Source organism: Macaca thibetana, chromosome 2, assembly GCF_024542745.1.
Source record: "Macaca thibetana thibetana isolate TM-01 chromosome 2, ASM2454274v1, whole genome shotgun sequence".
Taxonomy (NCBI): domain Eukaryota; kingdom Metazoa; phylum Chordata; class Mammalia; order Primates; family Cercopithecidae; genus Macaca; species Macaca thibetana.
In genome coordinates this window covers 99264014-99279202 of record NC_065579.1, presented here as the reverse complement: position 1 = coordinate 99279202, position 15189 = coordinate 99264014, and the positions used below count along the sequence as shown (strand labels likewise).

The window sequence follows — 15189 nt, the reverse complement described above, 5'->3', positions numbered from 1 at the left end:
AGCATACATGTCCCCACCTGAGACCCGACAGTCCTCCCACAGGTAAAGTACACAGCTAAAAATGTGAGCAGTGTGACGGGGTAGCGTGGCTTAAAGGCCTAGAGCTAGGCCCATTCTTCACTAAGTTGGCCCAGAGGTACCAAAAACCTTCCAAGCACCTTTCTGTTTTCTCCTCTTTGAGTTCACAGTTCCATTAGGTCTAGACTCTCCTGGAAGCATTGGTTTTCCTAACTGGTACTCTTTATTTCCGCCTGCTAGTTAGAAGTGGAGATGTTGACTTTGGTCTCCTGCATTTCTGGAAGGTGACCCTAGGGATTGTTCTACTCTCCTGAAAGACCTGTGTGTTTCTGACTTTGTGACTGTTCAGGAGACCCAAGGTTGAGTCTTGGGAAGAGCATCATGAAGGCCACTGGGAGGCTGGGACCTGGCCCCTGCTGTGGAGTCCTTACCTGATTCGCTTCCTTCTAATGCACAAAGGAAGGTAAGGGGAGCACTGTTCAGCTGTGGCTCCCTCTGAGCCCACTCTCCAGGCTTGTGGACTTGTGGACCTCATTCCCAGGGATAGATGTCCCTCTCCTGTCTTTCTTGGCCTCTCTCTCAACACTCATCTGTCCAATGTTGCTCCTTATCCGCTACCACTATTTCTCTGCTGCAGTTCCCAGTGGCTCCCCAGATCTCTTTTCCCCTAGCAAGACGGTCGTAAGCTGAGGTACCCTTCAAGGGCAAGGAATTCCCAGTTGGGATAAAGCTGGTCACCACTTTCCTCTGTCTCTGTGTTAGTCCATTTGCAGTGCTATAGAGGAACACCTGAGGCTGGGTAGTTTGTAAAGAAAAGAGGTTTATTTGGCTCATGGTTCTGCAAGCTGTACACAAAGCATGGTGCCAGCATCTGCGTCTGGTGAGGGCATCAGGAAGCTTCCTGTCATGGCAGAAGGTGAAGGGGAGGCAGCGTGCCACATGGCGAGAGAGGGAGCAAGAGAGAGCAGGAGGTGCCAGGCTCCTTTTAAACAACAAGTTCTTGGGTGAATTCATAAAGTGAGAACTCACTCATCACCAAGAGAATTAGGTGACAGCGCTAAGCCATTCATGAGGGGTCCACCCCCCATGATCCAACCACCTCCCACCAGGCCCCACCCCCAACACTGGAGATCACATTTCAACGTGAGATTTGGAGGGAACGACCAAAACCATATCAGCGTCCGAAATTCCTATTTCCAGCTTTGTTTCCCCTTGATGTTCTTAGCTCTTCCCTCTTCCAAAATGACCAGATTTTCACTCTCTCTCCGTTCATCTCCTCCTTAGTTCTCAGGACCATCGGTCTTCTCCTCAGCTCACCAGTGTCTCCCACCTGTGCAGCATGGGTTTTCTGTAGGCTGGCCGCTGTACACGGCTTGGTGTTGGTCTTGGTTGGTTTGGAGCTTATTTTACAGCCCTGTGAAGGTTAAGTGTATTGCCACTTTACCAATGAGGAAAAATTGGTGTGAATTGTTCAAGGTCGCAGGGCAACTAAAGTTGGAGTGAGAACTCTGGTCAGAAGATTCATACCCACCTGAGCTGTCTGTCCTGAAATCCTTTTCCTCTGCATTGTCTTATACTCTTTAATTTCTTATCCTTTTCTTTCATAGGCAGAATCTAGCACCTTGGGAGCCGGAGTCATAGAACCGGCCAGGACCTAACCAACTACTGCCTGTGCCCTGTAGCCAGAGCTCCCCAGGAACAAAATTGACTTTTTTTAATTTGTTGGAATGGGGGAGTCTGTCTGTGATGAGGAACCATGGGGTGTCTCGGTCAGACGGTGTTAGAAGGGACTTCTAATATATATGGGCTCGTGTTAAGTGATTTGAGAGACATCTTAAGGAAGCAGGGATTTGCTCTGGATTGAATGCTATCAGGAGCAATACTAGGAGAGGGCATCTTAATTTTTATGTTGAAGGTGGAATGCGTGCAGCAGGGCTAAAGCTATGATTGGTTAAAAAAACAGCAAGCAGTCAGTTGTATTAACTGGAGTGGGAGGTGTTTGGTGATTCTTGTGATTCACACAGTGACCTTGTTTTTGTCTCTACTCAGACATGATTACAGAATGGTCTTGTTCTTGCCAGCCCCTGTCTGACGCTGGCAATCTGTGAGATAGGCTGTGGTTCAGCAGGAAAACATTACAGCCCAGCCGTGAGCACCTGGCCTGTAAGGGTCAGCTGTCAGGGACTACTTTTCTCTCTCTGGCTACGAAGGCAAAGCCTCAGTCCTCAAGTTTCAGCCTGCTCTATATCCCAGACTCATATCTTCATGTTGGATAATGATCATCACATGTGAAGAGGAAGAGGAGGAGGGATGGACAAGAACAAGGAAGCAGGTTTGTTTGGGGGTGAGGGTGAAATGACATCTTAGCTTAGAGGATTCGTGTCTCTGTGAACTGAATGGATCCAGGGTTCCATTCCTCTATCTGGGTAGAAGGGAATCCAAAGCCATGTCAGGAAAAAAGGATTACGATACCATTGGTGTGCAGGTGTCTTCTATATTATTAGAGAAAGTTCCAGGTGGAGGGGTGGGGAAGGCAATTATGGAGTGGCTGTTCCTTAGCACAGATAATTCTCTTAGGAATGCAATCCTTTCCTAAGAGAACACGTCTAAGGGAAGCAAAGCTAAGGTAATTGTACATGCCGATTTTCTGGTACATCTCTGATTTTAATAGTGTAATTATTCCATTACCTTGTTATCGCTTGTATAATTTTATTATACATATTATATTTTGCATAATTTTGTTTTAGTGAAGGGAATTCATTACTTGTCTGTCCTCTGAGAAGCAGACAGGATAGAAGTAGAAGAGATGTTTTGGGGGCAACACCTGTGAAGGATCCAGGGTTCAAGGGAGCAGGAGTAGGCAGGGAAAGCCCTCCACAACACAGTTCCCACACCTGTGTAAAAGAGAGCGCAGGAAAGGCTGGGTAGGAAGAACCTCAGACTGCAGTACAGTTATGAGAACATCTTGGCCAGATTGCTGGGGAGTTCCCAAGCTAAAATCCTCCATGAGAGGAGTCACCCTCGTTGGGCGGGAATGGATCAGCACAAACGCTCCTATGTATTCAGTCACTGCCCAGAGGCAGCCAGGGTAAGTCTAATCTAGTGTCCTTAGGGGTGGCAGCCAAGGCTGTCAGTCAACTCTGCTCCTTGCAGCAGGTTCTATTAAAGCGATCTGAGTGGTGCCCTCCACACCCATATTGGCTTCAGCTGCCACTACCACTTGTTTTGAGTCTTTGAATCCATTTAAGTTCTCCTAGAAGCAGAGGCCAAGAAGGAAGTAAACATACAAGAGATTGATTAAGGGAAATACCTGTGAAGGATAAAGGGGGAAGAGAGCAGAAAAAAAATCCCTATACAAATGTGACTTAAATTGTATAGTGGTGGTGAGTAAATACATTCATACAAGAGTTTTGTTTTGGTTTTTTTAAAAAAGCTTTTGTTGTGCATTCTGAATTTTGCTTTGGAAAATATGGTTTCCTTATGTGATGTTAAGTAACAGAATTGCAATTAGAAGCATCAAAAAAAAAATAAATTCTACTTCAACTACTACATTTTGCATGGCATCTTTCTGTGAGGAACTTTGCAGCTACCGTCTACCTCAGTGGTTCTCAGCTTCTCAAATGGGGGTAATTTTGCCCCCCAGGGGACATTTGGACTTGTCTGCGGACATTTTTGGTTATCACAGCTGAAGCAGGGTATTGCTGGCGTCTAGCAGGCAGGGGCCAGGGATGCTGGAAAACATCCTACAATGCACAGGACAGCCCCCACAACAAAGAATTATCCAGCCCCAAATGCCAGTAGTGGCAAGGTTTTGAAACACTGCGCGGCTGATCCTCTTAGTCCTCTTGCAAGGAAACCAGCAGCACAGGTGACTTAAGTGGGCACTGAGGGGCATTCTAGATAGGCTTAGTGGGGAGACTTCTGAGCCTAGGAGCTCCCATATGGAAAGGATTATCCCTGAACCAGCCCCAGAGCAACATGGCAACATACAGCCATCTCCTAATGGTAGACCATTCATGGAAATCAAGTGTTCTGCAGAATAGCACCCTCTTTCCGATTTAAATGATAAAATCTGGCTTAATGAGTGCCCCAAATCCCCAATAGATTTCCAAATATGTAACTAACACACACACACACACACACACACACACACACACACACAAATCCCTTATATAAGTTACAGAAACTATCATGTCAGAAAGTAAAATACCATAAACCTCAATTCCAAGCACTACACTTCCTATACAGCAACATCTGAGAGAGGTGCACCCACACCTGCCCTGTCATTCTAACCATTGTCTTTAGGATGTAATCTGAACTTTTCCCAGCCTATCTTGATTAAAATCTACTGAGTTTTGTGGACTGTCAATAGAAATTTTTCTTAAAACACTGGATGAAAACACTGAGAGATACATTTTGTGGGGCTTGAGTATTAAAACTCCAGAAGCAACACAGCTTGCCAGGAATAAAAGAAAACAAATCCAGAGTTATATTTGACATGGAAAATGTTCATTGGAAACATTTGAAGCATATGCTTGTATTTTAGAGCCCCAAAACACTTCTGGGGGGCCAGGAAGAAAGATTTTGTTGACTTTTTTCTCTCCCCATTCACCTCTAACTCTGTGTGTTGTCCTAGTCAAGCTGACAAGCAGCTCCAAGGGGATGCTGGAGCACCGGGGATGTTAGCAGCCCCACACTGAGAGCATGGAAACCTGGATTCCACCTCTGCTTACTTTGTCTTTATCAGTGGTACTCAGAGATGCAGATGGCTTTGTCCTCAACTGCATGACATGGACATAAACATGAAGGTACGGCCAGGCGCGGTGGCTCACTCTTGTAATCCCAGCCCTTTGGGAGGCAGGCGGATCACCTGAGGTCAGCAGTTCAAAACCAGCCTGGACAACATGGTGAAATGCTATCTCTACTAAAACTACAAAAATTAGCCAGGTGTGGTGGCCCATGCCTGTAATCTCAGCTACTTGGGAGGCTGAGGCAGAAGAATTGCTTGAACCCGGGAGGTGGAGGTTGCAGTGAGCCAAGATTGCACCATTGCACTCCAGCCTGGGTGACAGAGTAAGACTGTCTAAAAAAAAGTACAATGTTAAGTGTATGTAAGCCCGCAACTGGGCTCCATCCATCTCCACTCAGCTCTGTGCCCTAGGAGTCTGACCAGACTGCATTGCCAGGACCCACGGCTACCTGGCTTTGAGCTGGGTTCCCCCAGTGGAAAGCACCTACAAAAGTTAAGAGGTTGTACAGAGGCAGGTGCTGGACTGTTTCCTCCCAGTCTCCTCTGTGGGCTTTGCTGCATTTTCTGTCTATGGCTCTGTCCTCCACTGAGAGATCTCTTATTGTGTGGACCGGCTATGGCTCCAGCAGCATTATTTGCTCTTGTGGCCTTCTGCCTGACAGTGTACTTCCCGCTGTTGCTAGCTTCTGAATGCCTCAATATCGCTTGTCGTTCCACTGAATAGTACCCAGAGCTGTGTAAGTCTGGGAAACCCTCATTTTGCACAGTGGTGTGGGACTGTAAAATGGCCATGCAAGCTGAAACCGTGCAAAACAATCTTAATAATCAATGGGGAAGATGACGATTGTCCTCTGACCTTTCAAAAATATTTGCCAAAACATTAAACTTTCTTACTGTCAGTAGGAGAAAAAGTCGCAAAAATTGACATTAAATACACTAATTGAAAACATGAGAACCATTGGAAATTAAAGTGTTTTCTTTGTAAAAATCTTACCGAGAACAGTTTGGACAGTGCTTGCCACTTCCTTCCCATCATATATAGATTTTGGTTCAGTGAGTATCTTTTCTGTTCCCAGAAAATGGTCATCGTCCTTTCTCAAGCTTGGATTAGTTCTTACATTTTATCTTTTTTGCTTTCAATTCACAAAATATCTCAAAGAATTCCTTTACATGGTTTTTTGTTGACATCATTTCCTCCAGGACATCTTCATCCTTTTTACCACAGGCATTTTTCTCGTTTACGTAGATAAGCTCACAGTCACTACATTCCTCTGGTTGCATATCCAGAACTTCAAACAGCAGCAGCATCCACCTTCCCACAGTCAGCTTTTTCTTTTCTAACTCCGTTTATATTCTACACAAACCTCACTTCCATCATTCTCATTTTGCATTTCTTTGCTGCATTTTTATATTTATTAGTTCCCTCTTTCAATTATCCATTTTTGTAAACTGTCACATGAATTTCTCACCAGAAGACAAAGTGCAACACAAGTACACACTTTGCTGTCAGTGGATGAACTGAATAACAGGTACATGGTGCCCAGTCACCAATACACCCAGTCACCAATACACTTTGAAAGAAGTGATGTGGTGGGTCACTGATCATGCAGCACATCTGTTAGTGATGTGTGGCCTGAAGAGTTAGCAGTGAAATTATACTTTAGCCAGGAGCCAGGTGCAGTGGCTCACACCTGTAATCCCAGCACTTTGGGAGGCCAAGGGGGGTAAATTACTTCAGGTTAGTAGTTCGAGACCAGCCTGGCCAACATGGTGAAACCCCATCTCTACTAAAAATACAAAAATTAGCCAGGTGTGGTGGCATGTGCCTGTAGTCCCAGCTATTCAGGAGGCTGGGGCTGGAGAATCAATTGAACCCAGGAGGCAGAGTTTGCAGTGAGCCAAGATCATGCCACTGCACTCCAGCCTGGGTGACACAGCAAGACTCCATCTCAATAAAAAAATAAAATAAAATAAAATAAAATAAAATTATACTTTACCAGTATAACAATGTAGCTGAAATTTGAACTATCTGGTTGGGACTTTGTTAAACTGTGATCGTTGACATTTAAGCATATCAGAACTGTATAAATTGAGGACTGCCTATAATACCTTCAGTCTTTTTTTTTTTTTTTTTTTTTTTTTTTTTTTTTTTGAGACAGAGTCACACTCTGTCACCCACGCTGGAGTGCAGTGGTGTGATCTCGGCTCACTGCAACCTCTGTCTTCTGAGTCCAAGTGATTCTCCTGCCTCAGCCTCCCAAGTAGCTGGGATTACAGATACGTGCCACCATGCCCAGCTAATTTTTGTATTTTTAGTAAAGACGGGGTTTCAGCATGTTGGCCAGGCTTGTCTCGAACTCCTGACCTCAGGTGATCTGCCCACCTCTGCCTCCCAAAGTGCTGGGATTACAGGCTTGAGCCACGCGCCCGGCCTCATTACAGTCTTATGAACTGAGTTGGATTCTGTCTCCTACTGGGACATGACTGGTAAAGGGTGCAACTAGCTCTCTAAGGGAGTGGGAGAATCAAAAGGCTGTGCAAAGTTTAGTCAAGCTCTGCCACAGAGTCACAGAGCCAGCCATCAATGATCCTACCATGCAGGAATAGGCAGGTAGGAAGGTACCTGGGGGCATAGCACTCTCCTAGGTTCATGCTCTTCAAGAATAGGCCTCTTGAGAGGGCTGATTCCAAAGCAAAGGCTGAGACAGCCATGCTTAGGAACCAGGAATTTGTTGAAAAGGAACTAGGATTTAACCCAGCCGCACAATTGAAAACATTCTTCCTCTACTGAAAGACTCATAGGAGCAAGCTTTTGGGAACCAGATGGATGAGTCATCATTTAGTCTTTAAGATCTTTTAATTCTCCTGCCCCCTGGTTTCCAGTTCCCTCCAACATTCAGGCTTTGGGTCTGCAATGGCTCCATGACACAAACTTCTAGTTGCTTCCCATTTGCCCTTTCCTTAAAGAGTTTAATTTAATTTGGGTGTCAAGGTAACTACCTAAAAGATTGCACTTCTCAGACTTCTCAGCCTTTCTTACAGCTACACACTGGAAAAAGTTCTGGCCTATGAGATAAATATAAGGAAAAGAGAAGGCTCCTTAAAGGAAGCTGACTGGAGGCCATGCACGGTGGCTCACGCCTGTAACCCCAGCACTTTGGGAGGCCGAACCGGGCAGATCACCTGAGGCTGGGGGTTCGAGACTAGCCTGACCAACATGGAGAAACCTCATCTCTACTAAAAATACAAAATTAGCTGGGTATGGTGGCGCATGCCTGTAATCCCAGCTACTCAGGAGGCTGAGGCAGGAGAATCTCTTGAACCTGGGAGGCAGAGGTTGTGGTGAGCTGAGATCACGCCATTGCACTCCAGCCTGGGCAACAAGAATGAAACTCTGTCTCAAGAAAAAAAAAAAAAAAAAAAAAGGAAGCTGACTAGACCTTTCTTATCCATTCTTCCTTTCTGAAGTGGGGATAATAATGGCTGGAGCTCCAGCAGCCATCATGGACCTTGAGGTGACCTCAAAGATGGAAGCTCCGTGCTAGGATGGTAGAGTGGAAAAATAGAAGGAACTTTGATCTCCAATGACCACGAAGAGGCCAGATCAGCGCTGGACTACCTGGCTCAAGTTTTCTATCTTATTTAAGTCTCTGTTTTTATTTTTTTTAATATATTTTATTTTATTATTATTCTTTTTAAAGATGAGGGTCTTGCTATATTGCTTAGGCTGATCTCAAACTGCTGGGCTCAAGCAATCATCCTGCTTTAGCCGCCTGAGTAGCTGGGATTACAGGAGAGGGCCATCATACCTGGCTAAGTCCCTGTTATTCTGGATTTTCAACCAAATCTAATCCTAGCTGATAAGCATGCCTACTTCCTACTGAAATTAACTGATTACACTAAGTTCTTCAACTCCAACCTCTGCTTCTTGTTAAAATCAATTTAAAACAACCAATCTGATTGTCACCAAACCTGGTTAGTGTGCATAGTACCATTGCTCAATAGCTAGAGTGGTAGGAATTTCTTGAGGAAGACCATGGGAAGAGATATTCTAGGGCTGATGAGTTCTTTCCAAAAGCCTAAACTAGGAGGCAGCTGGCTTCACGTAAGTCAGTGGTTCCCAACCACTACATCTTGGAATCACCTGGGGAGCTTTAAACACTACCAGTGTCTGATTCTGCTCCCCAGAGATTCTGATTTAACCAGTCTAGAGTGCAGCCAGGGTATTTGGTTTTCTAGAAACTACTTCAGGTGATTTTACTGTCTGGCATGGCCTGAGAACCACTGACCTAACTTTCAATTTGGCCAGATCCTTATTAGTTCAGAGCTAACTGCATTGCCAGACTATTTTCCCTAGAGAATTGTCTTTCTTGTATAATAAGGAACTAGGACACAGCTGAGCTCACTGTGGTTTTTTTCCTACCCAGGTAAAGGTCATGCTTTTTGTTATCTCTTATGTAGGGGAGTTTCATTTCTAAAGCTTTTCGTCGGTACTATTGTTCCACGATCGTCATAATTGTGTGCCAAGCAGCAGGGCAGAGCCTTCACACAGGTGTAGTCCACAACAGCAGTGTGAGGGAGGGAACAAGCCCACTTGCCAGATGGGAAAAACCGCCTCAGAGAGAGTGATCCTAAGCCTGGGTCACTGTGCTTCCAAGTGGATGATCTGTTCTTCACCTCCCCGTGCACATCTCTCATCACAAAAAGCTGGCCTGGCTTGTGGAAGCAGGGTATGTGGCAGCTCAACAGATGTGGATTCCAGGCGCTTCTTTGCTGCCTTCGCCAATGACCTTGGAGAGAATCATTCATAGGTGACATGAAGTGATACAGTAACCACAGGCAAACCAGCCATGACTGACTTGAGAGGCTAAGAAACTGGTCTTCAGCTTTCGTGGCTGTGAACTTGGCTCTGCTGCTCTTCCCATTTCAAATCATGCAGATGAAGAAACCACAGTTCAAACAGTGTGACTTCTCCAAGGCCACAAGACTAGAAGGTGGCAGAGCTGGAATCTAAATCTAGAGTTTCTTTCTGACCTAGTGTCACTGCCACTGACAACCTGGTTTAAGAAAACCCTAGAGGTTAGAGAAAGCCCTAGTTTCCTAACTTGCCTTTGGCCCAGCTGTTTGGCTTGCCTGTCCTCATCCAAAAAACATTTTCCTATCATGTCGTCCAGTTTTCTCAACAGTGCAAACCAGGAGAGCTACTCTCAAAAGCAGCTCCATCCATTTGTCTTCGAGCTCTTTAAAATGCTGAGTGTCCTGTCAGGTGGTAAACAACAATTCAAGAGCAGGCTCCAGGCAGAGTGCTTGCTGCATAGTAGGCACTCAATACTTACCAGGTGTTGATTTGGAGAAATGGTTTGCAAAAAGCCACTTAATGCTAAAAAAGTGAGACTCCTGGGCTCATTCTCTAGCAAGGCACGTGACCATAGCTGGTCATTTAGCCTCCCTGTGCCTCAGTTTCTTCTTCTAAAGATTGCATTGGGCCAGACACGGTGGTTCATGCCTGTAATCTCAGCACTTTAGGAGGCCAAGGTGGGCGGATCACCTGAGGTCAGGAGTTCAAGACCAGCCTGCTCAACATGGTGAAACCCTGTCTCTACTAAAAATACAAAAATTAGCCAGGCATGGTAGAGCACACCTGTAATCCTCGCTACTAGGAAGGCTGAGGCAGGAGAATCCCTTGAAGCCAGGAGGCGGAGGTTGCAGTGAGCAGTGAGCTGAAATCGCATCACTGCACTCCAGCCTGGGCGACAGAGTGAGACTCCATCTCAAAAAAAAATAAAAATAAAAATAAAAAAATAAAGATTGCGTTGATGTTTCTCCTCTGGCTGTGTTCTCACATTGCATGAAACAACAGTGCCTCCTAGTGGACAAAAAGGTTAGTTGTTTTGTGGGTTGTGCCATGATTTTCAGCCTGAAAGAAAGATTCATAAACCATGCTCACAAATGAGTCACCCATGAAACAGGTGAGGTAGAGCCTACCATTAGGCCTCAGAATAACCCTAGAAAATCTGAGTGGAAAATGTGTTTTTACAGGATGCTGTACCACCAATCGCAAATACACATCAATATACACCACTATCAACTCTCCTTTACAAATCTTTCACAATCGCATCAAGAAAATCTGAAAACTTTCTTCAAGATCCAGGAAGGACTTGATTTATATAGCAGATGGCATGTGGGCTTTGGAACGCAACAGACCTGTGCTGAAATTCCAGGCCCGTCACTAAATGTTCTCACAAAAGTTATCTTTATACTTCATTTTCCTCAATTATGAAATAAGTTTAGTAATACCTCCCTCCTAGGTTTATGAATATTAAATATTGCCCAGCTCATGGCGAGGGGCTTTGGGGTCAGTGCAAACGTTGTTAGCTTTGTTTTTATTAATGTCTCCTTTTTATCTGTGCAAAGCCAAAATCAAAGGAAAAAGTGTCACCTGGGGGTCTAAGGCATTAGGGCCACACCAGCAGAGCAGTGTTTTCAGATGAGGCAAAGAAGTGCATGTTTGTGCATGGAAGAGAAGATCGTTTTCCATGGGCCAGCTCTAACCAAGGCCTGAACCAGCCTTTCTCTCCCATACAACTAGTGGTTATGCAGCAAAGGTCATGGGTGGGAGAGACATAGGGGACTTAAACAGTAAGTTTAAGTAAGAATGTTATTTGCAATGGTTCAAACAGGAGACTTGAGCCCCACAGCAATGGAATTGGAGGAGCGTGAACAGATCAGAGAGTTCCTTGGGAAGCAAAAATCATAGAGTCCTGATAATTACTTGGATCTCAAGTGTCTTAAGACAGACAATGAGTCACCTACGATGCCCCACACGTTTGGGGCTTGCGTAACTGAGTAGGTGAGGATCTTCACAGAGATGGTAAACTAAGGAATAGGAGCAGACTTGAGTGGAAGGACACTGAGTTCCCTTTTGGACATGTTGACATAGGTGCCTAAGGGCTTCTAGGTGGTGATGTCTACCAGGCATCTGAATGTGTACACATTTGGGATTCAAGAGATAGCAATGGCCAATAGTCACTGCAGACAATGAGATGGCCAGTGCAGGGGACGAGGCTTGCATGGGCAGAGGAAACAGCCACCATTTCCGTTCTACAAAATAGCTTTCTTATCTGGAAAGGATTCTACAAAACATTCCTGAGGACAGAGCATACAATCTTGAACTCAGGGGTCTTAGAGATTATCTAATCCAAACCTCATTTTGTGGATGAAGAAACTGGGGGCCAAGATGTCCCACAGGCCTTCTCCAGGGTCCCACAGCCAGTACTGCCAGGACCAGCCCCAGGTCACCCATGCACCCCTTTCTCCACACGGAGGGTATCCATCTGTACTTCCTCCTTTCAGCTCTCCCTCCCCTTGGCTGGGATGGGCTAGGGTGAGGAAGGGTGAAGGAATGACCAGAAGGGAAAGGAGGAACAGGAACAGGCACGGCAGAGGTGGTGGGGCGAGGAGAAGAGAGTAAAACAGCCAGGTCTGTGCACATGGCTCCCACGCACTAGTGAAGACCAAGAGCTCACAGAAGGATCCTTCCCAGAAATCACCTCCTGCTTGGCTGTCTTCACAGATGCCGAGGGCAGCACTGTTCTCCAAGAAAGGGCTTAGGCCAGTGCCCCTCCCACTTAGTTTTCTAGCATTCCCCTAACACAATTACCGTTAGCACAATTGATCAAAGTATCACAGGTCTAGGACATATTTTTATAAACATAATTAAACAATACTCTTAATCAGATGAATAGAGTTCTTAAAAATTGGATCACATATCCAGCAGAATACAGCAGGATTCAGCATCAATAAGGTTCCTATTTTTCACTTTTAGAGTTGTTAATGTTGAGAAACTTTGTTCAAATAAGTAAGTTGGTAAGACTGAAAGGAATTTTGTTATAGCAGTGTCACTTAGTACTTGAGCTTCCAAGGTAAAAGTCAAAAGTGTTCTGTCGGGAGGGAGAGCATTAGGCCAAATACCTAATGCATGTGGGGCTTAAAACCTAGATGACGGGTTGATAGGTGCAGCAAACCACCGTGGCACATGTATACCTATGTAACAAACCTGCACGTTCTGCACATGTAACCCAGAACTTAAAGTAAAATAAAATAAATTGTTAAAAAGAAAAAAGTGTTCTGTCATTGGAAATTACTTTATATGGTCTATCAGCTGAGAACTTGATTAAGCTCATCTCGGAGGTTAAAGGCAAAGGATTGGAAACCACTAAGTTTGTAAAAGGATTTTTCACACGGCCTTTTACTTAACACCTAAACCAATATTTCAAGTTGTCTTTTGCTTGGCATCCCCAAGATTTTTTACACACCAGGGCACACCCCATGGTAAGAGCAGGAAGGGTGAAGAGCCGGCCTTTCTTTAGCAAAAGGGAAAAGGGCAATTGCAAAAAAGGAGGTGGGAAAGAAAGCCTGCTCCCTAGGCCTGCGCCAAGGTAGCTCAATTCTAGTAAGGAGTAATTGAAAGGAAAAGAATAATAGAAACTGAGTCACGTACAACGATCTTTTTTTTGTATAACCCCTGGGAAATGCCCCAAACTGTGTACCTCTGAGGCAGGGCAGGGACTAGTGAGATGAGTGAGGCATTCACCTGGGGCACAAAATTTAGGGGGATACCAACACTCAGTAAGCAAGAGAAATAATATTTGAATGCAAGTTTTTTTTTAATCAAAATTAATATCCAAAAATGGTGAACAACATGTCAAGTTTTTAAATGAAGACAAGATTGGAGGACAGGTATACTCGATTTGAAGTACACAGGTCTCAGCAGCCCAGATGTAAACACATGGGAGGGAGATGAAAGATGGGTGATGATACTCTTGCCCATACTGCCACCTGCTGCTGGAAGTGGAAAATGCCCACTGTCATCCCAAAGAGCATCACAGCAGTCCGCCAGGTTCCACACTCACATGCAGAGGCATGGGTGCCCTCTTGTGGGCAGCCATCCAGTTCTGGAACTTTAAAAAACCCCTATTCAGCCATGCCCGGTGGTGGTTCACGCCTGTAATCCCAGCACTTTGGGAGGCTGAGGCGGGCAGATCACAAGGTCAGGAGATCGAGACCATCCTGGATAACACGATGAAACCCCGTCTCTACTAAAAATACAAAAAATTAGCTGGGTGTGGTGGTGGGCACCTGTAGTCCCAGCTGCTTGGCAGGCTGAGCCAGGAGAATGGCATGAACCCAGGAGGCGGAGCTTGCAGTGAGCCGAGATCGCGCCACTGCACTCCAGTCTGGGCAAGAGAGGGAGACTCCGTCTCAAAAAACAAAAAAACGAAAAAGAACAACAACGACAAAAACCCTGTTCACCTATATCCCACTAGAAAGCTGAGTGGGGGATGAAAAGAATCTGAGACTCAGAGTTACAAGATGTAGATTTCAGTCTAAGCGTGGCCTCTCACTTGCTGAGGGGTCTGGAGCATATACCACACCACTCTTCTGAATCAGTTTCTGGACTTATGCCAATGGATCTCATCACCTCCTCCAACAACTGTTGAATTTCAAGAGGTGCTTTCTGTGACAATGAGGAAGAGGCTGCCTGGCATGAAGTATGTACATAGTTCTCTGTAAGCTGCCTCCCCCAACCACCCCATCCCAATCGATGAAATCAAACTATCATCCACTTATTATTATTGAAGGCAAGTCACACTAGAAGACAACCAGAGAGAAAAAGGTACTGCAGAAGCCCAGACAGTGGAGCACTGGCCATGCTGAAGGCTAAGGAAGACTCCCCCAGGAGGGGTCACTAGAGCTGGGCCCACGATGGGTGGGTGGGCTAGGTCAGGCCAAGAGCTGGCCAACAGCCTCTGAGGACCACTGGGCCACTTCTCTGATGTTTTATTTCAGGGATGTTCTGGCCACATGAAGCATGCATTGCAGGGGTGGTGGGAAGGCCAAGGTCTGGAAACAGCCCTGGGTTAAATCCTGGCCCTGCTACTTACTAGCTTCAGGACCAGTGAAAGTCACCAAACCTCCCCGACGACTCACTTTGCTTATTTTAAATGGTGATAACAACACAGCTTGTCCTGGGTGGATCAGGTGAAATAAAACAACGTATTTAAAGTGCTTGCACCTGGACCCCTGAGCAGCTTTCCGTGAAGGTTGGGAAGGAAAAAGTCACATGGGTGGGACAATGCTGGCCGTGGTATTTGGCTCCCGGGATGTGCTGAGGAAGAAAGGGAACGCCCATCTCCCCCTGTGGGCAGGCCCTGCTCCCCACTCCCGGCCGACCCCATAGCAAGACTCAGCATGTCAGTGCCTCCCAGAAATAGATCTACAGCAGGAGGGGTCAGCGGTGGGGGCATCCCCCTAGAAATGGGGCAGGGGGTGGGGGCGATGCTGGATTCCAGCAAATGGAAATGATTCTACAAAAAGAAGCCTGCAGCTTTGAATAGGGCCGTAACGTAAATAAAATATCG

The 15189-nt window shown here is 45.7% G+C and overlaps 1 protein-coding gene across 3 annotated transcripts in view; it reads left to right on the top strand.

Moving 5' to 3' along the window:
* Positions 1–15189, top strand: part of KIAA1143 (KIAA1143 ortholog) — a 940736-nt gene that overhangs the window by 625938 nt on the left and 299609 nt on the right. The gene's annotated exons all lie outside the window — the stretch shown is intronic.